This window comes from Arachis hypogaea, chromosome 12 (assembly GCF_003086295.3).
Source record: "Arachis hypogaea cultivar Tifrunner chromosome 12, arahy.Tifrunner.gnm2.J5K5, whole genome shotgun sequence".
In the NCBI taxonomy this organism is placed as follows: domain Eukaryota; kingdom Viridiplantae; phylum Streptophyta; class Magnoliopsida; order Fabales; family Fabaceae; genus Arachis; species Arachis hypogaea.
Window position 1 is genome coordinate 111,487,622 of NC_092047.1, and position 27,057 is coordinate 111,514,678.

The 27,057-nt window shown below is 29.3% G+C and overlaps 1 long non-coding RNA gene across 1 annotated transcript in view; it reads right to left on the reverse strand.

Moving 5' to 3' along the window:
• Nucleotides 1–27,057, reverse strand: part of LOC140177133 (uncharacterized) — a 109,980-nt gene that overhangs the window by 19,792 nt on the left and 63,131 nt on the right. The window lies entirely within an intron of this gene.

Genomic DNA, 27,057 nt, shown 5'->3' on the forward strand with positions numbered 1-27,057 from the left:
AATAATCATTTTATACTTTTTTAAAGTAAAATAATTATACATTGATACAGAATTTAAAATAAAATTAAAATATTTACTTTAGAATTCTATTTTTTTAAAGACTTCTCTATAAACAATATTAATAGTTGAATTTGCAGACATTCCTACGTGATTTATAAGTAAAATTTTTAAACTTCTCTTACTCTTAATTCTTGAAAGTGCTATATATAGTTGGTCGTGTGTAAAAACTGGTTTGGGCAAGTACAATCTAACATGAGATAAAGTTTTTCCTTGAGATTTATTAATTGTCATGGTTGGAAACTGTTTTCGTTGGAATCTAACTGGGATGGTTTCATTTGTTAGTACCATATTCATTCTTAGAATCAAAGCAATATGAGCAACATTGTTACCCATTAAGACTTCACATTCTATGACATGATTTCCAAACTTCCTAACTTGTAGCTTTGTACCATTACAAAGACCACTGGATTAGTCAATATTCCTCAGTAACATCACAAGAAAACCAACCTTAAGTATTAATTTATGTGGAGACAAACCAGAGCAATTTATGCTATTCAGTTCAGGACTATAGAGATCTAGTTGGCTCTCCATATTCCCTTCATCCATACAAATCGAATCTGAACTGAGATATAATTTTTTTCTTCCAGGAATGATAGCCATCAGATGGTTGTTGACAGCTTTAACAATGTCCAGCGTGGGAGCCAGTATAGTTATTGCTTTGAAAAAATTCTTTCAGGACATGTTATCCAAAATATTTGGATAAGAAAAATGAACCAACTCATCAAATATCTGGTCCGAAGAAGGAATAATAATATCTTCTGGAAGACATATCTCAGATTCACCATCCATATTGTTACCTATTAGACCATCACCAACTTTCAATAACCACTCACCAAATTGCTCTGTCTCATCTTGATCTGAAGCAGTCGTCCCTACAGAGAGTCTCATGTTTTTTGTTAGTTTGAGCACCTGACAAAACTTTTAAAGGTAAGACGAATTCACGGTTAAGATATCTTGTCTCGATCCTCGTAGAATGACAGGAAGAAATTGTTTAAAGTCTCCACCTAGTACAACCACTTTTCCTCTAAAGAGCAAATCTTTGTTATATGTTAGAGAAAATCTCATGATATCACCCAAGTATTTAGCAAGCGCTTCATAGCAATACCTACTAACCATTGGAGTCTCATCCCAAATTATAAGTTTGGCTTTCAACATCAGAATTGTTTGAGGGGAACCAGGTTTGATGTTACATACAGAATCCTCAGTTATATTCAATGGTATTTTGAACCTTGAGTGTATCGTTCTTCCATTGGGAAGAAGTAAAGATGCAATACCACTTGAAGCAATGTTTAACACAATATCACCCCTTGAGCGAATCTCAACAGACATAAGGTTCTAGAGAAATGTTTTCCCAGTACTCTCATGATCATATACAAAGAAAAAGCCCTTTCATCACAATATATAGCTGTAACAATTTTATCGAATGCATATTTCTACTCAGGTGTTGCGATGGCTAACATGTCTGAGGCGTTTTTCTTTAAATAATCCCTATTAAAGTTTAGCTCTTCCCTGATAACCCTTTCGGTTAACAAAGAACTACAAACTTCAGTTGCTAAAGGCATAGGAGGATAGTCTTTCAAGGTTTTATCATAGGAATGTAAGATCTTGTCTATATCCATTAAGCATAACTGCTTAATCTCATCATCTGACATAGTTAACTCTACATATTATACGATACTATAAAAATTTAATCAAACTAAAAATGATCAATAATGAAGAACTTTTATAATTGCAATTAATAAAAACTCACCCCTCATGTTCATCATGGTTCTCTGTTGATACAAAATATCATCTGAGAGTTCATGCTAACATCTATTTCAGACATGTTCTGGTCTTGAGATATTGTTGGATGTTAATAGAATGACAAATAACCTCCTAACATATGATCCTGAGACCCATGAGCTTGCTTCCTTAATTGCATCCATGAATTCTCTGTCATCTTGCAAGAGTCTAAGGGTGAAGCATGTATCTCTATACGTAGCATAAATTGTTCCTCCTACTGTTCTTATATCTCAAAAATTCATACATCCTCTTTGAGTATTCAAGAGAAGTCGTTGGTAATATTCTTCGGTATTTGCTGCAAAAATCTTGGTTAAAACCCCACTTTTAAGTTGCTAAATGGATTAGGCTATGCGATTTCAATTATTATGATGACAATCATGCATGAGAATTAAGTCTTATTTAGAAAAAGGGTTATGATTAATGACAAACATGCATATGTGTTAGTCATGCTCTTATTATGTTTCTCTCTTTTTTTCTCTCCATATACATCTTTGTTTAATGTGATTGATTTAGTCTAGAATTTTGAATGTTAAATCAGTGGAGGCTATACTGCTTGGTTTCCAATAGTCAACACTACCTGGAGATGCTTGGCACAAACTTTTCTAATACAAACCTCTCTTGTTAGTTGTCACCCATATGGAATTAGGAAATTTAAGTCTTTAAGATGAGAATAATAAACAAAGAAGAAATAATCTGATTCTCAATTTTGTTGTGATGTGCGTATTATTTTTTATCAAAGATATACATTATGCTTTTTGTAGGATGTGAAAGCAAGAGTGACTCAAACTTTGTTGTTTTTGGTCGGCATAAACTCTTATATCCAATCTGCATTATTTAGTGATTATGTATCTTGGCATTAGTGCATGTCTTTGCAAGTTAAAATTTATAATTTTATATAACTGCGTATGAAAATCTTGCTAAAAATGTCCAAACCCCTCTTTTTATTGGCCAAATACAATATGAGCTATATATTAAATTTGTTTTTGACTGCAGAATCTTTTTTTTATGATGAAAAGCTTATATTTTTTTGCAGGAAAATACAGAACTGGATTTTGTTTTTATTCTATTTTTAAATGAATAGTCCCAAGAAAAGCAAAAACTGTTGAGGTTGAAATTATGACAATTATGAGGGTGAGGATCATACAAATGTGGGACTAAGTGTATGAAAACAAAGAAATAATTATGTGTATGAATAAAATTAGAAGTACCTGCTCATTCATTAACACCATTTCAATGGAGCTAATGGATTTGGAGTCTTTGAATCTCGGTAAAGACCAAAGTCTGGTTACTTTGACATGAATCTTCCAATATTCTTTTGGCGGTGCAATCATCTCCAACAAATCATATTGCCTAACCATTTTTTCTCTAGTAAAAAAAATAAAAACAAACGTAAATTCTAGCAAGTACGTATGGTAAGATTGTAGGACCACACCTTTTAGAATTTTATAGCAACTAAGAAGAGGTATATTTTTGAGTAAATCATTTTAAAATTGGAGTGCATCAAAAATCACATATCCTCCATAATTCAAAAGAAGAAAAAATCTGTCTTGATGATTTAAAAAACGAAAAAAGATTTGAGTTGAAAATAAAACACTTATTCTAAATCATAAATAATGACAAATCAAAATGTACTGAGTAAAAAAAAAGGTATGAAAATAAGATTTGAATTCATGCCTTCCTTGCAGCAGCTCACCTCCATCAGTTACAGATAGAGAGCATTCTAATGAGACGGCGATCTGAACGACACAACATCCGTGAAAGTCTCTTATTGCCAATCCACTATCTAACCTCTCTGGTCACCCTAGCATCTCCGATCGTCGTCGACCTCCTCGCCGGCACAACCCCGTCATCATCCCGTTGTCGTATGAGCAACCAGTCTTCTCGTCTTCGCTGTTCTGAAGTTACCAGTGCCAAGCCGCCATTCTCCATTGCTGGCGTATATGCTTGCTTGCTTGCTGGGAGAGAGAAGACCCAAAAAGACTAAAAGAGGACTTTGGGTGCGGGTTGAAATTAATTGTATGAGATCCGGATAGGTTTTCTATCTGTCCAACTTGTAATCGGGATTAGTCTCCGTAGGTCCATATTTTATTAAGATACAATGGAGGCAAGCAAGTCGACATGATGTGGACCCTACTTTTTTATTCCCTTTTTATCACCATTCACAAAGTCTTTGCTTTGTTTGATTGTTGTATAAATTATAGATCCACATTGGGCCGTTTAAAAAATTAATTTATTTTGCTTACGTTTTAGAATGAGCTTAATTAATAATTTGTTATATAAAATTATTTTATATTTTTAATAAATCAAATCTAACGATGATATTAGTTAATAATACATATAATAATTCCGTTTTAGAATAAAGAAAGTTTTGCTTTATATTACTTTTACTTACGGAAATATAAAACTTAAAATTTAACCATTCATGAATATAAAAGACTAAGGAAATAAGGTGATTTATAAATTATCTTTAATTTATATATAATATAATTAAATTTAATGAATTCAATTAGAATAAACAATAAATTATTTATTTTATTTCATACTTTATAAATGAATAAACCAATTAACTAATATAAGGGATTACAATTAATGTAGTAAAATTAATAATGTATTATATACTATAATAAATTACATTCATATTTAAATATCTAATCAAATCAATTAGCTGATATAATTAAGTCATACCAAAACACTTAAAAATGCATTGTTTTTAATTTAATACTATCTATACTATATAAACCACATTTAAATCCATTTTTCCATTCGTATATAATTTAAAGTAATTTATAATTTATTTGATTGAATATTATAATGTAAAATAATTTATAAATTAACGTTAATTCATATATAATATATAATTAAATTTAATGAATTTAATTAGAATAAACAATAAATTTTTTTATTTTATTTTAGACTTCATAAATGAAAAAACCAATTCACTAATATAACGAATTACAATTAATGTAGTATAATTAATTAAGTAATATAAATTATATTAATATTTAAATATCTAATCAAATCAACTAGTTGATATAATTAAGTCATTGTAATAAATTGAATTAAATGAGTTAAAATAATTAAATCAGGAAACACTCTCCAGAACATGCCACGTCAGCTCCATCATTAAGTGCAGAAATTTGATTTTTATATAATAGAACAAGTGTATTAACCCGTGCCATGCACGTAATAAGATTGAAATTATAATTTTAAATTATTTTGTTAAGATTAATTTAAATTATAATAATTTAATTAATAAAAATATAACATGTTATGTATTATTTGTTTTTTCTTAAGCTAGTGTTAAATATATTAACTCTAAAATAGTTATTAATTGGTTTTAGTAATCTATTTTCTTCAATAAATCAAACATATATACACAATGTGACCATAAATAACTTAATAATACTTAGACCCACCAACAAATTTTTATATGTTGTTTTACTGTCAAGTAAGAACATATCAAAATTAGCTCAAAATAAATAATAAATTATTAGAGAATTCTAATGTACAAAATTCTCTAATAAATAATAAATAATTTAAATCTACTAAAAAACAACTCAACACTTTTCTTTGATGCCTGCAAAATATATACATGAAATAATATTATATCAATGTTAGTATACAATTTTACAATCATCGACCGTATTTACTATACATGACTCCTTCTTAAAGGTTATTTTACAAACATGTGCAGTCGGAAGATAAATTATTGGACTTTATTTTATTTTTCTAAATTATTATAATTATGCATTATTTATTAAATGCTAATTGTAATATTTTAATATAATTATTAATAAAGATATTTTTCTAAAATAAATTTAGAAGAGAGAATAGTGCTTTCATTTTGGAGGAAAAATGAATTCATGAGGAATTGACACCTCACTTTTATTAGTTGATAATGTATTAAATATTGATTTTATATAATTATAATAAAAATATTTCTCTAAATTAGTATAATCATGCATTATTCGTTAAATGTTAATTGTAATATAATTATAATAAATATATTTTTCTAAAATAAATTTAGAAAAAAATAGTGATTTTATTTTAGAGAAAAAATGAATTCATGAGGAATTAACACCTCACTTTTATTAGTTGGAAAAAAATTCAGTTTTAGTATATTTTATCATTATTATACATTTTTCTCTAATCATATATCCACTGTTGTCTTTTCTTTGTTTCAGCATTTTAAACTTGGGTTTAACTTCTTGTAGTTCTCACTTCTCAGTCATTTTATTAGATGTAGTTGATAACTATTAAAATTTTTCGATTAATATAGGAGAAAAATATATTATATGATAGAATTAATATGAGTATATTTTATTATTAAATACACAAAGTTAATATAAAATAAAATTATACATAAAAAAGCAAAGAAAATAAAATTAAAATAGCAAAAGTGATAAAAAAATTATTTTTATAATTTTATTTTGTCATTTTTATGTATAGAAGATTAGAAAATAGTAAATTTTTAACTAAATTAATTTATATTTGTTGTATTCAATTTAAATAAGTAATAAATTATCTTATTTTAATTTATTCCTTAAATTTATATATCATAAAATTAAAACAAATAATTAATATACATAATTTTAAATTATGTGATACTTAAATATCTATTCAAATCAATTAGTTGATATGATTAATTCATCATAATGAATTGTCTTTAATGAGTTAAACAAAATAAAGCAGAAGCACACTACGTTGATTCTATCACTAAAGGTAAAAATTCGATTTTCATATAATAGAATAGATAGAATAGATAATATAATAGACGGCGAGAAAGAGAAAGATAAACATTTTAGATCCTAAGTTGTTTTATTTGGATGTTGTAACGTGGGTATCACATTATTTTATTTATTCACCCTATGGACCCTTTTGTAACTTTATTTTAGTATCAATAGAATTTCACTACCTTTGAGTACTAATTAAAATTCAAAATGAAACTGAAAAAAAAAGTAAAGAGTATAAAATTATTGACTGAAAAATACTCTAAATAATAAAAAGCCAAATTAATTTTAATATTAAATTTATTAATACGATTTTAATTTTATATAATAGTTAGATAATAGATTATAGATTAGTAAAAATAAAGGGAAGAATGACTTTAATTAGTATTTGATAAAATATTCATTTAGAGTAAAAAAATTATATTTAAATAAAATATTTATAAAATATAAAATTTAGAGTAACATAGCTTCATGAACATTAATCATTAATCAATTATGAACTAACATAAAATTATAATATAATTTATGTATGAAAAAATAATCAATAATTAATATTAATAAATATAAAAATCATCCAAACACTTTGATTAAAAGTATCAGTCGTTAATTATTATTCATTACTAATAATATTTTATTCATAACAAAAACTGAAAATATAATTATTCAGATTTAGATTTAAAAAAAAATAAATGTATAAGTAACAAATGATCTATTTTATCATGTATATAATAAATTAATGAATTAAACTAACTGATATTATGAATTATAATTAATTAATTGGTATAAATTATAATAAATTATATGATATTTAAAAAGAAAATAAAATGAATAAAAAAATAAAAATAAATAGAAGACTACAATAAAATAAATTGAATGTGAGTTTTTTTTTTTTACAAATTTTATATCACATCCGCTTCAATAATAATAAATAAAAATACAACAACTTAATATCTAAGAGAAAATGATGAGATAAAATTATAACACAATTCTAAAATAAAAGCTTAAATTAAACCATAATATCATTGCACAACACAAATTGAAAGTAATTTCACACTACAATATACCACACAAATAGGTAAATGACTTAAGCTTAATTACGGATTTTTTTTATTTATGCATAATGATAACACCATGGTCTATAAATGCTTAATGGATAACATATCATATATTGCTCTGAATGATAAACACGTGAGTTGAAGAGTGTAAACCCCGGTTAAATTAGTAGATAATTAGTTAATAAATTAGTTTTTAATAAGGAGGATTAGAAATGTGAATATTATATTAAATTAGGATAGAGCTCATCGAAACGAGAATTTTGACACCAATTTCGAAAAAATGGTCCAAAATTGGACCGAACGGGCCGAACCGGTTGAACCGGGGCCGAATCGGGCTGTCGGTCCAACCGGACCCACACTTTAAATGAGCCCGAAAGCCTCTTCTTCTTCATTTCACCAGCTGCAGCGTGAAAAGCCACAGGGAGAAGAAAATACTCCCGAACCCTTACGGTAACCTTCCAACCCCCGTAACTTCTCCGTCCGAGCTCCGATTGCCGCACCGTTTGCGGCCACGCGTCCACCGCGTCGAGCTCTACATTTCTACCGGAACAATTTCACTGGTAACTTGTTTAATCACTCTCAGCCCTCTTTTCCCCCAATTTTCGGATTTTTGAATGGGAAGGTTGAGTTTCTTTGATTTTTGATGTTTTAGGATCCAATTAGCTTGAGAAAAACGTTCACTCTTGCTTATGTGAAGCTTGGGTAAGGTGAGGATACGATAATTTTATTTTAATTTCATTAAATTTGAGCTTTGAGTATTAAATTGGGTATATATGTGTTATGAATGTGTATTAGGTTGAAAATAAATAATTGGAGCTTGAAATTGTGAATACTGGAACTTGGAGGAAGCGGATTAGTTGAGGTTTTGAGGGCTGTGTTCTTTTAGGAAAATTTTCTTGGAATAATACTTGGGAATCGGCTAAGGTATGGTTTAGGTTTCTTGCATTTAATATATAATGTTCTGTGAAAACTTAGGCTAGATGACCATAGGATAAGTTGGAATGCAGGTGTATGTTTAATATTTAGTAATTTGTTAATGAATATAATTGGTTGAAGTTTATTGGGTAATTAGTTATTAATTTTGGATGGTGAATGTTGTTATGTTAATTTGGAGAGAATTATAGTTGAATGTTATTGTTGATGAACATGGTTGGTTTGGTGCTTGTTGATTAATTAATGATTCGGTGAATTATTGATTTGAGGTATTTTGTGTTAAAAGTCTAGGATTTGTGAACTATGACTCTTAGTTGAATTTTGGTTGTTGGATTTGAATATTGTATGAGTTTAATTGTTGATCTGAGGTAGATTTTTTGTGGAGATTTTTATGATAATGAGGAAGAGAATGTTGAATTGAAAAGAATGCAGGTTTGGACCCGAACAGGGTGGCAAAGTCCGAGTTTTAGAGGAGATGCTACCAAAATTTTATAAAAATTAGAGATTAGAGATTTTGTTTATATGATTATTTAAAAAGATTTAGATTCAAAGGTTATATGGTTTGATTTAGAGTTATTAAGAAAATGAGCATGTTTTAAGTTTGATTCATTTAGAAAAGAATGAGTTATGTTTTGAATTGGAATTATTGATGGACGGAATGGGAGGTGTGATAATGAAGGATAAGGATTGAATATGATTGATGTATGATGATGAATGAAATGCGATTGAGAATGATGTTGATGTTGATGAATTATAATTGAATTATTTATATGGCTTATGAATTTGAATAATCTGAGATACGAGATTCCCTGGATTAAGTGCCGTGGGTTGCCACCACGTGTACCAGGTTAAAAACTCGATACTCTGTTGATCCTACGACGTAAGTGTGTGACCGGGCACTATATAAATTCCCGGGAATATTACCCCCATTGAGTATTATTGACTATTTGAGAAAAAACTATGCATAGACTCTTGGGGATGCACGTCGGGGGACAGTCTAAGTACAATTCAGACTTGTCGGGTTAGCTGGATAACCGACAGATGAGTCTCATCATCCATAGGACAGGCATGCATCATATGCATATTACTTGAATTACTTGCTTGTGCTCTAATTGGGAGTGCCTATCTGTATTTGCCATGATAAATGTGTATTTGTTACCTGCAGTAGTTGTAACCTTCTTGTGTTTGCTTTTATCTGTCTATTTGTCTGTGAAAATGCATGATGGAGTTGGAGGTATGGAGGAATGGCAGTATAGGACTTAGATTTAAGGTTAAGTTAAGTTAGGATTAAATATTTTTTTAGGAAACCACCTTTTATGGCTTCTGTTTAATACTTTAAGCTCTATAATCTGAGTGTCGGCGTTCTAGGATTGCCTCTGGCATTCCCAGGACCTTATATATTATGTGTGCGGCACCTTTACCATACTGAGAACCTCCGGTTCTCATTCTATACTATGTTGTTGTTTTTCAGATGCAGGTCGAGAGGCATCCCGTTAGGCGTCTGGACTCTTGAAGCGGAGTGGTTACTGGGATATTTTGTTATGCTATGATGTATATATATGTACTTAGCTTTCTCTCCGCATGACTTATTCTTTTTGATCCTCTTAGAGGTTTATGGAGAGGCAGGATTGTGTATATGTACTTTTGGGTTTTGGATATGTATGTATATATGTGTAAATATTCTCCGGCCAGTCTTGACTTCGCAGGCTGAGTTAGGAGCTTGTTATTTTGTATCTTTGGTATTCTACTCCTACTTCTATTATCTTATGTTTGATAGTTATGGTTTTCTTATCACGTGAGTTAACTCGTTCCTTGAGCGTTGCGCCTTTATTGTGCGATTTTTTTTATTTTCCCCTTTCCTTCAAGGCTCCTAGCATATTATAATTCTTCTGATATTATATGTACTCATTTTATTTTAGAGGTCGTAATACCACACCACCTTCGTTTTACGACTTAAGCGTAAAGCTTAGTGTGGTAGGGTGTTACATTATGGTATCAGAGCAGTTCGTTCCTATAGAGCCTGAAAGACGGACTGATTGTGCTTCTGTGCATTCTCTGTATATGTGTTTATGTGCTATTAGGATATATGATTGATATATATGGCATAAACGTTTGTGAGCATGCATTTGGAACTTAAAGCATTAGACCTGCGATATTGAGACTGATCAACTTAATATCACTTGTTTGGTGTGTATAGGGACCAGATGTCGACTCGCGGACGCGGTCGCGGGCGAGGTAGAGGTAGGACAAGCACCGTTACTCCTGTCCCCATAGGGACTGATCCAGTAGACTTTATGGCTGCCCTGGAAAATATGGCTGCAGCTATGCAGGCAACAGCTGAGGCATTGGGTAATCAGATAAATCAGGGTAATCATGGGAATAATAATGATGAGGATGGTCTTATGACACTTGCTACATTTCTGAAAGTTCACCCTCCGACCTTCAGAGGAACCTCAAATCCCACTGATACAGATAATTGGATTCAGGCTATGGAAAGGGCATTACAGGCACAACAAGTTCCTGAAGAGCAATGGGTTGAATTTGGAACTTATCAGTTGCAAGGTGAAGCTCAGTATTGGTGGCAGGGAACACGATGTATCCTGCAGCCTGATGGTGCTACGATTCCTTGGGAGGTTTTCCGGACAGAGTTCTATAAGAAGTACTTTCCTAATTCAGCTAGAAATGCCAAGGAACTTGAATTAATGCAGTTAAAGCAGGGACATATGACTGTTGCTGAGTATACCAGCAAATTTGAGGAGTTATGTCGCTTTTCTCGTATCTATCAAGGTGCGCCTGAAGATTTTACTGAATGGAAGTGTATTAAATATGAGGGAGGTCTTCGAAGCGATATTCTGAGCTTCGTTGCCCCAATGGAGATCAGGGTATTTTCTGAATTGGTAAATAAGAGTAGGGTGGCTGAGGATTGTGTGAGGAAGGCGGCAGCAGAGAAAGGGAGTTTGAGGGTGCCTTTTCAGAGGCCTTCAGGGAGGAATTTTTCTCCGAGAGGTAGGAATTTCAAGCGTGGAGGTTTTGTTCCGCAGCAGACTCAGGGTCAAGGTAATTACATAAGGCCGAATACCAATGCTAGTCAAGGAAAAAGGTTTGGGAAGTAGCCACAGCAAGATCTGAATTGTCAGAAGTGCGGAAGGTATCACCCTGGAGTTCCGTGCAGATTCGGACTTGGAGTATGCTATTCTTGTGGACAGCCCGGGAATATGGCCACCAAATGCCCGGAGAAGAAGAAGTATGAGACTGGTAGGGTGCAGCAGCCAGGGAGAGTATACACCACTTCTACCATAGGTGCTGAGGGATCTGAGACACTGATTAGAGGTAATTGTGAAATGGCTGGTAAAATTTTAAATGCTTTATTTGATTCAGGAGCAAGTCATTCATTTATTGCATTTGAAAAGGCCCATGAATTAGGATTGAGAATGGTGGTTTTAGGTTATGATTTGAAAGTATATAATGCTACTCATGAAGCTATGGTGACCAGGATAGGATGTCCACAAGTTCCCTTTCGAGTACAACATCGTGAATTTGTGCATAATTTGATTTGTTTGCCTATGACTGGTCTTGATCTCATTTTGGGATTGGATTGGTTATCCAAGAATCATGTTTTACTTGATTGTTCTGAAAAGTCAGTACAGTTTATGCCGGAAGGGTCAGAAGCACCAGTTGTGGTGAATAGTTACTATTTGAATTCTATGATAGTAAACTGTTCTGGAACTGAATGTCAGGGTATTATGTTATTAACTGCGGGAGTATCAGGTGATGATCAGAGTTTAGAGAAGATTTCGGTTGTATGTGAATTTCCAGATGTGTTTCCAGATGATATTAATGAATTCCCACCTAACCGAGAGGTTGAATTTGCAATTGAGTTGGTACCTGGATCCGGTCCAATTTCAATTACTCCTTATAGGATGTCACCTTTAGAAATGACTGAACTGAAGGCTCAGCTGGAAGATCTGTTGGGTAAGCATTTTATCCGACCAAGTGTTTCTCCGTGGGGAGCGCCAGTGTTACTGGTGAAGAAGAAGGATGGGAGTATGCGGCTGTGTGTCGATTATCGGCAATTGAATAAGATCACTGTGAAGAATAAATATCCGTTGCCTAGAATCGATGATCTAATGGATCAGTTACAGGGTGTCGGTGTGTTTTCTAAGATTGACCTACGATCTGGGTATCATCAGATAAGGGTTAGAGACGAGGATATTCCGAAAACTGCTTTCAGGACACGTTATGATCATTATGAGTATACAGTGATGTCTTTTGGGTTAACTAATGCCCCGGCAGTATTTATGGATTATATGAACAGGATTTTCCGACCGTATCTGGACAAGTTTGTTATTGTCTTCATTGATGACATTCTTGTTTATTCTAAGTCTGAAGAGGAACATGCTGAACACTTGCGAACTGTGCTGCAAATTCTGAGAGACAGGAAGTTATATGCTAAGTTATCTAAATGTGAGTTCTGGAAGAGTGAAGTGAAGTTTCTCAGCCACGTGGTGAGTAAGCAGGGAATAGCTGTGGATCCTGCTAAGGTGGAAGCAGTGATGAATTGGGAGCGACCAACTTCAGTGACAGAGATCAGGAGTTTCTTAGGTTTGGCGGGGTATTATCGCAGATTTATTAAGGGATTTTCACAGCTCGCCTTACCTTTAACTAAATTGACTAGGAAGGATACGCCTTTTATCTGGACTCCGGAATGTGAAGAGAGTTTCCAGGCATTGAAGCACAAGTTGACTACTGCACCTGTATTGGTATTACCTGAACCAAGTGAACCGTTTGAAGTGTATTGTGATGCATCTCTAAAAGGTTTGGGGTGCGTTCTGATGCAGCACCAGAATGTTGTAGCATACGCCTCACGGCAATTAAGGCCGCATGAAATGAACTATCCGACACATGATTTGGAACTTGCTGCTGTTGTGTTTGCTTTAAAGATTTGGAGGCACTATCTCTATAGTGTTAAGTTTCATGTTTTCTCAGACCATAAGAGTTTGAAGTATCTTTTTTAGCAGAAAGAATTGAATATGCGTCAGAGGAGATGGATGGAGCTTCTGAAAGGTTATGATTTTGAATTGAATTATCATCCAGGAAAAGCGAACGTTGTGGCGGACGCCTTGAGTCGAAAATCTTTCTATGCAGCTTGGATGATGCTACGGGAAGAAGAATTACTAAAGGCATTTCAAGGTTTGAATTTGGGAATTAGAGAAGAATCTGGAATCCTGTGTTTGAGTCAATTGCAGATTTCAAGTGATTTTAAATCAGAACTTCTGAAGGCTCATCGAGATAGTGAAGCATTACATAAGATATTACCAGCAGTTGAACAGGGAAAATAGTGGAGAGTGTCAGAAGGTCAGGATGGTTTATGGAGATTCAAGAACCGGATTATTGTGCCTGATGTTGGAGACCTGCGACAAAGTATCTTGAAGGAAGCTCATAAGAGCGGGTTTTCAATTCACCCAGCGAGCACTAAAATGTATCAGGATCTGAAAGCGATGTTCTGGTGGCCAGGTATGAAGAATGATGTGGCATTGCATGTATCTAAATGTTTAACGTGTCAGAAGGTTAAGATTGAGCATCAGAGACCATCAGGGACCCTTCAGCTTTTGGAGATTCCACAATGGAAATGGGAGAGTATCGCAATGGATTTTGTGATAGGTTTGCCTAGAACCCGATCTGGTTGTGACGCTATTTGGGTGGTTGTGGATTGACTAACAAAATCAGCTCATTTTCTTCCTATCCGAATAAGTTGCACAATGGAGGAATTGGCTCGAATGTATATCAAAGAGATTGTCAGGTTGCATGGTGTGCCTTCTACTGTCATATCTGACAGAGATCCTCGTTTTACATCAAGATTCTGGGGAGCTTTTCAGCGTGCATTTGGGACTCAGTTAAGCTTGAGTACTGCGTATCACCCTCAGACAGATGGTCAGTCAAAAAGAACTATTCAGACCTTGGAGGATATGCTAAGGGCTTGTGTTTTGGACCAGCCTGCGAGCTGGGATCGGTATATGCCATTAATTGAATTTGCTTATAATAATAGCTATCATGCGAGCATCGGAATGGCTCCATATGAGGCTCTGTATGGCAGAAAATGTCAGTCTCCACTATGTTGGTATGAAACTGGAGAAAGGAGTTTATTAGGGCCTGAAATGATAGCTGAAACGACTGAGCAGATAAAGAAGATTCATAGTCGAATGCTTATAGCCCAAAGCCGCCAGAAGAGCTATGCTGATCAGAGGCAAAAGCCTTTAGAATTCGAAGAAGGAGAACATGTTTTTCTGAAAGTTACACCAACCACTGGCGTGGGAAGAGCTATTAAGACCAAGAAACTGAATCCCCGTTATATTGGACCGTTTGAGATTTTGAAGAGAATTGGACCAGTGGCTTATAGAATTGCCTTACCGCCGTACCTTTCGAATTTGCACGATGTATTTCATGTATCACGGCTTCGAAAGTATACCCCTGATGCAAGTCATGTTCTAGAACCAGAACCAATCCAAGTGAGAGATCTAACACTCCCAGTAATTCCGGTGAGGATTGATGACACCAGTGTTAAACGATTACGAGGAAGGGAAGTATCATTGGTAAAAGTAGCTTGGAGTCGAGCTGGTATCGAGGAACATACCTGGGAACTCGAATCAGATATGCGAAAGGACTATCCACATCTCATTTCAGGTAACTATATTTGAATTTTGAGGGCAAAATTCTTTATTAGGTGGGTAGGATGTAAATCCCGGTTAAATTAGTAGATAATTAGTTAATAAATTAATTTTTAATAAGAAGGATTAGAAATGTGAATATTATATTAAATTAGGATAGAGCTCATCGAAACGAGAATTTTGACACCAATTTCGAAAAAAACGGTCCAAAATTGGACCGAACGAACCGAACCGGTTGAACCGGGGCCGAACCGAACTGTCGATCCAACCAGACCCACACTTTAAATGAGCCCGAAAGCCCCTTCTTCTTCATTTCACCAGCTGCAGCGTGAAAAGCCACAGGGAGAAGAAAATACTCCCGAACCCTTACGGTAACCTTCCAACCCCCGTAACTTCTCCGTCCGAGCTCCGATTGCCGCACCGTTTGCGGCCACGCGTCCACCGCGTCGAGCTCTATATTTCTACCGGAACAATTTTACTGGTAACTTGTTTAATTACTCTCAGCCCTCTTTTCCCCCAATTTTCGGATTTTTGAATGGGAAGGTTGAGTTTCTTTGATTTTTGATGTTTTAGGATCCAATTAGCTTGAGAAAAACATTCACTCTTGCTTATGTGAAGCTTGGGTAAGGTGAGGATACGATAATTTTATTTTAATTTCATTAAATTTGAGCTTTGAGTATTAAATTGGGTATATATGTGTTATGAATGTGTATTAGGTTGAAAATAAATAATTGGAGCTTGAAATTGTGAATACTGGAACTTGGAGGAAGCGGATTAGTTGAGGTTTTGAGGGCTGTGTTCTTTTAGGAAAATTTTCTTGGAATAATACTTGGGAATCGGCTAAGGTATGGTTTAGGTTTCTTGCATTTAATATATAATGTTCTGTGAAAACTTAGGCTAGATGACCATAGGATAAGTTGGAATGCAGGTGTATGTTTAATATTTAGTAATTTGTCAATGAATATAATTGGTTGAAGTTTATTGGATAATTAGTTATTAATTTTGGATGGTGAATGTTGCTATGTTAATTTGGAGAGAATTATAGTTGAATGTTATTGTTGATGAACATGGTTGGTTTGGTGCTTGTTGATTAATTAATGATTCGGTGAATTATTGATTTGAGGTATTTTGTGTTAAAAGCCTAGGATTTGTGAACTGACTCTTAGTTGAATTTTAGTTGTTGGATTTGAATATTGTATGAGTTTAATTGTTGATCTGAGGTAGATTTTTTGTGGAGATTTTTATGATAATGAGGAAGGGAATGTTGAATTGAAAAGAATACAGGTTTGGACCCGAACAGGGTGGCAAAGTTCGAGTTTTAGAGGAGATGCTACCAAAATTTTATAAAAATTAGAGATTAGAGATTTTGTTTATATGATTATTTAAAAAGATTTAAATTCAAAGGTTATATGGTTTGATTTAGAGTTATTAAGAAAATGAGCATGTTTTAAGTTTGATTCATTTAGAAAAGAATGAGTTATGTTTTGAATTGGAACTATTGATGGACAGAATGGGAGGTGTGATAATGAAGGATAAGGATTGAATATGATTGATGTATGATGATGAATGAAATGCGATTGAGAATGATGTTGATGTTGATGAATTATAATTGAATTATTTATATGGCTTATGAATTTGAATAATCTGAGATACGAGATTCCCTGGATTAAGTGTCGTGGCTTGCCACCACGTGTACCAGGTTGAAAACTCGATACTCTGTTGATCCTACGACGTAAGTGTGTGACCGGGCACTATATAAATTCCCGGGAATGTTACCCCCATTGAGTATTATTGACTATTTGAGAAAAAACTATGCATAGACTCTTGGGGATGCACGTCGGGGACAGTCTAAGTACAATTCAGACTTGTCGGGTTGGCTGGATAACCGACAGATGAGCCTCATCATCCATGGGACAGGCATGCATCATATGCATATTACTTGAATTACTTGCTTGTGCTCTAATTGGGAGTGCCTATCTGTATTTGCCATGATAAATGTGTATTTGTTACCTGCAGTAGTTGTAACCTTCTTGTGTTTGCTTTTATCTGTCTATTTGTCTGTGAAAATGCATGATGGAGTTGGAGGTATGGAGGAATGGCAGTATAGGACTTAGATTTAAGGTTAAGTTAAGTTAGGATTAAATATTTTTTTAGAAAACCACCTTTTATGGCTTCTGTTTAATACTTTAAGCTCTATAATCTGAGTGTCGGCGTTCTAGGATTGCCTCTGGCATTCCCAGGACCTTATATATTATGTGTGTGGTACCTTTACCATACTGAGAACCTCCGGTTCTCATTCTATACTATGTTGTTGTTTTTCAGATGCAGGTCGAGAGGCATCCCGTTAGGCATCTGGACTCTTGAAGCGGAGTGGTTACTGGGATATTTTGTTATGCTATGATGTATATATATGTACTTAGCTTTCTCTCCGCATGACTTATTCTTTTTGATCCTCTTAGAGGTTTATGGAGAGGCAGGATTGTGTATATGTACTTTTGGGTTTTGGATATGTATGTATATATGTGTAAATATTCTCCGGCCAGTCTTGACTTCGCAGGCTGAGTTAGGAGCTTGTTATTTTGTATCTTTGGTATTCTACTCCTACTTCTATTATCTTATGTTTGATAGTTATGGTTTTCTTATCACCAATATTAACTCGTTCCTTGAGCGTTGCACCTTTATTGTGCAATTTTTTTTTATTTTTCCCTTTCCTTCAAGGCTCCTAGCATATTATAATTCTTCTGCTATTATATGTACTCATTTTATTTTAGAGGTCGTAATACCACACCACCTTCGTTTTACGACTTAAGCGTAAAGCTTAGTGTGGTAGGGTGTTACATTCTGGAACAGTTCATAAACTAAATTGGGAAAATAAATAAAAATAAAGAACTTGGGATTGAGAGTCACTCCTAAAATTAAGAGAAGTCCTAAATCCTAATCCTAAGAGAGAGGAGAGAACCTCTCTCTCTAAAAACTACATCTACTCCTAAAATTGTGAATGTGAAAGCCTCTCTATGAATGGATGCAATCCCCCACTTTATAGCCTCTAATCTGTGTTTTCTGGGCCGCGAACTGGGTCAAAAACAGCCCGAAAATCGCTGAAGAGTGTGTGCTGATTTGTGTCTATGATAGTTGCCTTCTCGTGACGACGCCTCATAGGAAGAAAAAGAATTGTTGTAAAAGCTACCCAATGAAAGAATAATTGGTAAATGAATAATATTTTCTTCTAGTATATATGGTCTTTTATAGTGGTAAAATAAAAATAGAAGGAATAAAATTTTGTATTTTTATATTAGAAATAGAATTTGATATTTATCCTAATAAAATTAAATAACTAATTAGTTATATTTAAATAAATAAAATAAATTAAATAAAAATATTTTTAAGAATTAATCAAATCAATTAGTCAATACAAATAATTGGTATAATTAATTTTATTTGATTTATTGAATTCAAAAAATAAATTAAAAAATAATTGATTGAATTAATTAGTTGATATAATTAATTTATTATAATTGATTGGATTTAATGAATTAAAAAAAATAAATAGAAAAACATAGAAAATAATGATTTTTTTAACTAAATTAACATGTATTTATTGTTTTTAATCAGTATAAGTAACAAATCATCTGTGTTATTATGTACCTTATAAATTAATAAATTAAAATAATTGATATAATAAATTACAATTATTTGATTGATATAAATTATAATAAATCGTGTGATATTTAAATACCTAATCAAATCAATTAGTTGATATATCAATATAAATAGGTTAACAACTTGCCACTAATAAAATCATTGGATAATGAATAAGAATTATAAGGATATCAATATAATTAAAATGAATATAATTAAAATGTTTAAAAATATTTTCGATTGATAATTAGTTTAATAATGCATTAAATATTGATTTTATATAATTATAACAAATATATTTTCCTAAATTAGAATAATTATGCATTATTCATTAAAATAATTAAAACTATTTTTGATTAATAATTGATAAGTAGTTTAATAATGCATTAAATATTGATTTTATATAATTATAATAAAAATATTTTCCTAAATTAGTATAATTATGCATTTATTCATTAAATGCATTCATTTTAGAGGAAAAATGGGTTCACGAGAAAGTGACACTTCACTTTCATTAGTTGAAAAAAAATTCAGTTTTAATATATTAAGTAGATAGATAGATATTAAATTGGTTATATATATATATATATATATTGAATTATTATTAATATTAAATTAGTTATTTTTATATATATATATATATATATATTGTTGCTTCTACAATCGTGCAATAATATTTTTTTTCATTTGTTAACTAATTAAACTTGGATATTTATATTAAATATATTTAATGATTACTAAAAATTAATCATATAATTATCATTATTAATAACCAATTATTAATAATCAATTTATATTTCTCTAAAATATAATTTTTTATCTTTTTGTTGTTATTATTATTATTATATAGGTCACCATTAAGATAATAACTTGTCACTAATAAAATTTTAGGATAATGAATAAAAAATAGAATTATATCAATATAATTAAAATCAATATAATTAAAATAATTAAAAATATTTTTTATTGATAATTAGATTAATAATGCATTAATTATTGATTTTATATAATTATAATAGAGATATTTTTTAAATTAGTATAATATATGAATTATTCATTAAATTCTAAGTATAATATTGTTATATAATTATAATTAAGATAATTTTCTGAAATAAATTTAAAAGAGATTAGTATAATTATAATAAAAAAATTATCTTAAATTAGTATAATTATTTATAATTATAATATAATTATATCAATTAAAAATAATTTTTAAAAATAAATTTAAAAGAAAGAAATAGTGTAATCATTTTAGAAGGAAAATGGGTTCACTAGAAAGTGACACATCACTTTCATTAGTTGGGAAAATAGATTGGTATAAATTATAATAAATTATATAACATTTAAAAAGAAAATAAAAATATATAGAATAGATAGAAGACTACAATAAAATAAATTGAATGTGAAAGTTTTTTTTTGTACATTTCATATCACATCCATTTCAATAATAATAATAATAATAAATAAAAATACGTCAACTTGGTATCTAAGAAAAAATGATGAGATAAAATCATAATACAGTTCTAAAGTAAAAGCTTAAATTAGAACATAATGTCATTACACAACACATATTGAAAGTAATTTCACACTACAATATACCACAAACAGGTAAATGACTTAAATTTAAATATGAAACATTTTTTATTTATGCATACATAATAACATCATGGTCTATAAATACTTCATAGATAACATATCTTATATAGCTCCGAATGATGAGCACGAAAGTTGGAGAGTGTGGTAGTTTGTGTCCACGATAGTTGTCTTCTTGCAACGACGCCTCATAGGAAGAAAAAAATTCTTGTAAAAGCTATCAAATGAAAGAGTAATTGGTAAACGAATGATATTTTCTTCTAGCATACATGATTTTTTATAATGGTAAAATAAAAATGGAAGGAATTAAATTTTATATTTTTATATTAGGAATAAAATTTGATATTTACCCTAATAAAATTATTATTATTATTATTATCAATACTAGCGGCTCAACAGGAACTATCGTGCCTGTTCAGCCGCTTTTCTATTGTTTTTTAAGAAATTATTTTTATTTTTTGTTAATATATTATTCATTTTTAAAATTTATTAAATAAGTATTTTTTATTATTTTAATATTAACATGGCTTTATTTATATTATATTTTATTAAAACTAAAATTATTATAAAAAATCTTTAAAATGTTAAATGATAAAAACACACAATAAAGAAGTATATATATATATATATATTATCAGAAAAAATATAGTTCAACAAATAATGATAATAATATTATCCTGATTCAAAAAGATTATATATAAATCAAAATACATATTAATTATTTATAAAAGATCATTTTTATTTAAATTTCATAGATATTTATATTTGTTTTCATCTTTTTTAAGTGATAGGCCAAAATATGGATCTAAATCTAAAGAGGCCTTCATTTTTCTATAAATAATAATGAAAAAACAGAAGAAATAAAAATGCTTATTTTTCTCATTTTTAAATATCAAATTATAAGAATAATTAATAAACAAAATAGAAGAATATAAAAATTATGTATCTGAGAAAAATTTTTGTAATCTATCATACATCTCTTTATCAATAACTTTTTGAGTCTTGAAAAATTGTCAGATTTATTGATCATAAAAATAACTATATAAACGCTTCAAGATTATTCAATTAAATTGATTCCTTACTATAGGAGTGAATTCAATTAATTATAGATTTGATAAAATAATTTAAAATTAAAAATAAAAAATATTTAAAAATAAATATAAAAAGTTTATACGTTATTTAACTTTTAGGACGTTAAAATTTAAAAATTTAAATTAAATAAGATATTAAAAAATTTATTTATTTTTTTAACATTGTTTAATTTGAAGCAAATATAAAAATTTATATTCAAAGTATTTTTTTAATTTCTTATTCATAATTTTAATAGATAAAAAAAATTTTATTTTTTAAATTATTAATTTATACTTTTATTATATCTTCTTATTGTATCACACATTATTATTTTCTTACTATTATTTTATATCACACACTATTATTGCCTTGTTTTCCTTCTCATTTTCTTCTTCTCCTCCCACCTTCTCTTTACCCGATCGTAATTAATGATCATCAAGTACCATTATCGCAACTTTCAATCTTGTCTATCGCTTTAATCTATAATCATTTATTGTGTTAACTTTTATGAGTCGTTGAAGTGTTGTTAAAAGAATTAGTTTTTGTGTCTTTTGAATATCTAGATGTATAAAATAATAGTTTTTTTTTTATGTGCATTTTAAGTTGTCTTATTATTCTATTAAAAAAGATGTACACATAAAGCATTCAAACTTTTTGCTCAAATTATCAAAATTTGATGTCAATAATCCATAAAAATAATATTAAAATATATTATTTAACTAATTTAATAAAAATAGTACATTATTGTAAGTTTTTAACTAATAATTATAAATTTAAGTTGTCAATGAGTTATAGTTCAAATGGTATAGTCTCCCCATACATTGTTTTTTATATTTGACTACTTTTATATAAGTTGTACATTTATTTTATTGGGTAAATTAATTAAATTATATTTTATTATTTTATTTTGCATATTTTGAAATAATACAATCCTACTATAAAGATGACATTAGTTTTTATAATCTAATACGAACCTTTTTATTATTTTGTTTGTTACTTAAATATTATCTATAAAAAAATAATTACTTAAAGTGAAACACTGTAAAAAGAGAGACATTTTTTTTGAATTTAGAGTTTTAATTTGTTTTTTAATCATCACTTGATATAACTCAAATTTAATATGTTAAAAAATTTTCTCTGTCTCTCACTCACTCATATTCTTAACTTCTTCTATAATAAATTTTTTAAATCATCTAAAGTATAAAAGGTCACATCTTTATATTTATCTTGAAAGTTATAAATTAAAAGTAAATGATATTAGTATTTTTAACAAAATTAAAATAAAAAGATCGAAGGCTCTTGATATGTTCTTTTGTACCAAAATATTACAGTTTATTATATTATTATATCATCATTATACCACATAACAAAAAGTAGAATTTTATATCTTCTTGTTACTTATTTTACTGTATTTTAGCTATCTAAATTAGGCTGTATAATATCGTGAATGTTGAAACGTTAAAGAATATATAATAGAAAATTTAGATGTTTATTGTGTTATCAAGTTATTTAAAAAAATTAATTAATAAATATTTTTATCCTACCACATCTTTAATGTTATATGTTATCTAATATTCAGTTAAAAAAAATAATATTAACCAACATAGAATTGATTAAAAATTCAAAAAAAGATTAGCAAAATATCCATGAAAATTTTTTTACTTTACCATTGATAGGTACAGATTTTTTTGCGTCTTTTATGTGCTAATCAAATAATTAGTACTATATATCAAATGAATAATATTAAATTAATAATTTTTTTGCAATATAAGTTATTTATTTTAATTTAATTATGAACGAATTTGCATGTACTTGAATATCAGTACTCTACATCATTAATTGTTTAGGAAATAAACATATCAATATTTTAACAAATTATTGGTAGGTACAATTTGTTTGTGCGTCTTTTCTATGTTAATCAAATAAAAATTAAATTTTCATGTTCTATTAGTGTAAAATAGTTTCACGTGCATCTAATTACGCAACGCTATCAAATTTAAACTCATCAAATAATCAGAATTATATACCAAACAATATTGTAGAATACAAAATCATTAAATTTTTTGTTATATAATTTATTTAATTTAATTTAAAAATAAATATTTATGTACTCAAATTTTAATTACAATACTTTACATAATCAATAATTTAAAAAAATAAAAAAATATCATTCAATATAAAACAATTTAAAAAAATGAGATTTAACTAAAATGTAATAATTTGTAATTATAGTGAATGGAGGCCATACAATCACGATGTTGAAAGAAGAAGAAGGATGACAATAATAAAAATACAGAAAAGTTCATCTAGTGGTGAGAGAAAAAGTACTACAAATCCAATAATGAGATAAAAAAATTAATAACAGAAGAATGAGATCAAACTCTTGGTATAAAGTACTGAATATACCCAAAACAAAATAATAAGATCTATAAAAAAATTATTTATCACTGCTCATTATTATTTTCCTCCTTTCATATATGGCATCGAAAATCAACATTTGGCATCGTTGTTATTTAGTTCAGAAATCCACAAAAACTCATCCAAATAATTGTTATATACAGAGAAGCACGTTCAGAATGGAAAAGAGAATTAAGAAAAATTGAAAAGGATAAATTATTGAAATGAAGAATTGAAGAAGAGGTTACGCGTTTCTACGTGAAAACACAGAATAAAAATGAGATAAATATACAGAGAAGCACATTTAGAATGGAGAAGAGAATTAAGAAAAATTGAAAAGGATAAATTATTGAAATGAAGAATTGAAGAAGAGGTTACGGATTTCTACGTGAAAACACAGAATCAAAATGAGATAGAAGAATGTGTTATTGTTAACGTGGAAGTTTTTTTATTTCAAGTAACTGACGCATGCATGTATGGAGAACTTCTATCATTAAGGACAATATTGGAACATAAAATTGGACACCAAAAATTCAGTATTGGCATTATATATTGTTATAGATTATATATTGTTATAGATAAATGGGTTAACAACTTGCCACTAATAAAATCATTGGATAATGAATAAGAATTAGAAGGATATGAATATAATTAAAATAATATAATTAAAATATTTAAAATATTTTTGATTGATAATTAGTTTAGTGATGCATTAAATATTGATTTTATATAATTATAATAAAGATATTTTTTTAAATTAGTATAATTATGCATTATTCATTAAAATAATTAAAAATATTTCTGATTAATAATTGATAAGTAGTTTAATAATGCATTAAATATTGATTTTATATAATTAAAATAAAGATATTTTTCTAAATTAGTATAATTATACATTATTCATTAAATGCATTCATTTTGGAAGGAAAATGGGTTCACGAAAAAGTGACACCTCACTTTCATTAGTTGGAGAAAAACTCAATTTTAGTATATTAAGTAGATAGATTTAAGCTTCACTTTTTATATGTTTAATAAATCTTGACATCTTGCAGCTGCAAAAATATGATGAAACAATTCAGCTTTGTGAACAGAGTTAGTATCTTATGGAAAATAATTTTGACATAGTAAATAGCACATACAATTTCAACATTTAATTTCCACATCAGATAGTTACTCATATGTAAAATTGTGGAGGTGGTCACTGTGATATCCAAGTGTTACTTTCACTTCGAACGGCTTGAGACATCACTAAGTCTTCTTGAGGAATTGCAACAGGTTGGATCCATCAATGATAATTCATTTTTTTTTCAAATAAAGCTAATGTTCTTTTTTCATTTAAATCTTAATTTGTTATGACATTATTTTTATCTCAAGACCATAGTTTTTACATATGTGCTTTTGAGGTTATTAGTGTTATATTAGTAGTTACTTTTTTTTTTCTTTAAAGATCCCATTATAATTTTGTCAATGCACATCAATGCTAACATCAATCAATCTTTTAGAATTATTTTATTTATATTAAATTTTAGATTTTAAATCATAAATTTTTAACGTAAAATTTTAAAGAATACATTTTAAATTCTAAATTCTCCAAAATATAAAAAATTTTAAAATAAAAAATATTAATTAATATTGACCAATTAAAAATTAATCTCCTATATTTTCACTGTATTTTATATTTTGTTTAAGAGTGTTCATCACTTTACACCATGTCATAGTTTTTCATTCTCATTTTTCTCTTCCAAAGATCGAAATTCTAAATACATCCATATTATTATCATCATATCTTTCCATTCCAATCACAAATTTGAGAAACAAGTTTGTATTGTACTGTATATCATGTTGTTTGAGAGATATATCATAGTGATATGATTTGGTTTACACAACGTAACTGATTAGAAATTTTACCATAAAACCCATTACCTTCCTAACCAAAGAATCTGTAATCTTGACAAATTATCCATCCAACTGAGAATGTTTCCGAAAAAGATTGTCTCTTCAATCTAAAAATACTAAGTTTGAACTTGAAAATAATGTGTACTATAATATATGATCTGAGAGAGAATTTTTTTTACACGTATAAATATTGTACAGATTCAAAACTATATGCGCAATATATCCAGATAACTTGTTCACTAAAAGATTAACAAATGCTAAGCTACTCATGTTAGAAAATTCATGGGAATCTCACCTTGTAATTTGTTTTCTACTACAAGAAGCGCCTTTATTGAGACAAACATGACAATTGAACTAGGACTTTCTCCTTAAACTGAATCCTTGGATATGTTAAGTTCGGCTCAATTTTTTTTATATTATAAACTTGTGTATGATATTCAATGATATTTTAGTGATATTGTGTTTTCCCCTGCTATGGGTTTGTTTCAGTTTCTTGAAAGGAACAAAACGTCTGGGTGAGTGAAATTTTTTTAAGGAAAAGTATAAGTAACTAACAACATTGGTGAACAATTGATATATCGGATGTTTATTTCACTAGGTGTGCAGATAGTTATTCTAATATTAAGATTTAGGTAGATAATTTGGAAGTGTAATGTGTTTTTATTTTATTGGTAGTTGTTCATGTTGTTCAAAAAAATCATTAGTTATTTATCATAACCCATTTTTTAATAAAATAAAATAAAACGGACGTTTTGCTTGAAGGCATGTTATTAAAACTAGCGGTTCACCAGGCACTATCGTGCCTGTTGAGCCGCTTTCCTAGTTTAAGAAATTAATTTTATATTTTTATTTTAAAATTATAAAAAAATAAAATATCTTAAATTATTTAACATGTAAAATATTAAAAAAATAAATTTAAATTAAAAAATAAGATTAAAAAACATTAATTTGTTATTATGTGTAATAAAATTAATATAAAAACTTATTGATATTATTTAAAGATTAGTTATTTATAAATATTATTAAATTTATTTATTTTTTCAATCCTATTTAATTAGAAGTAAATTTAAAAATTTATATCCAAAACATTTTTTATCTCCATCCATAATTCTAATAGATAAAAAAATATTTTTTTTTTCAATTTAATATTAAAATAATAGTACTTTTATCTGACATTTAAGTAAAAATTATCTTTTGTAAATAACTAACATGTATTTTGGTTTATATATACTCTTT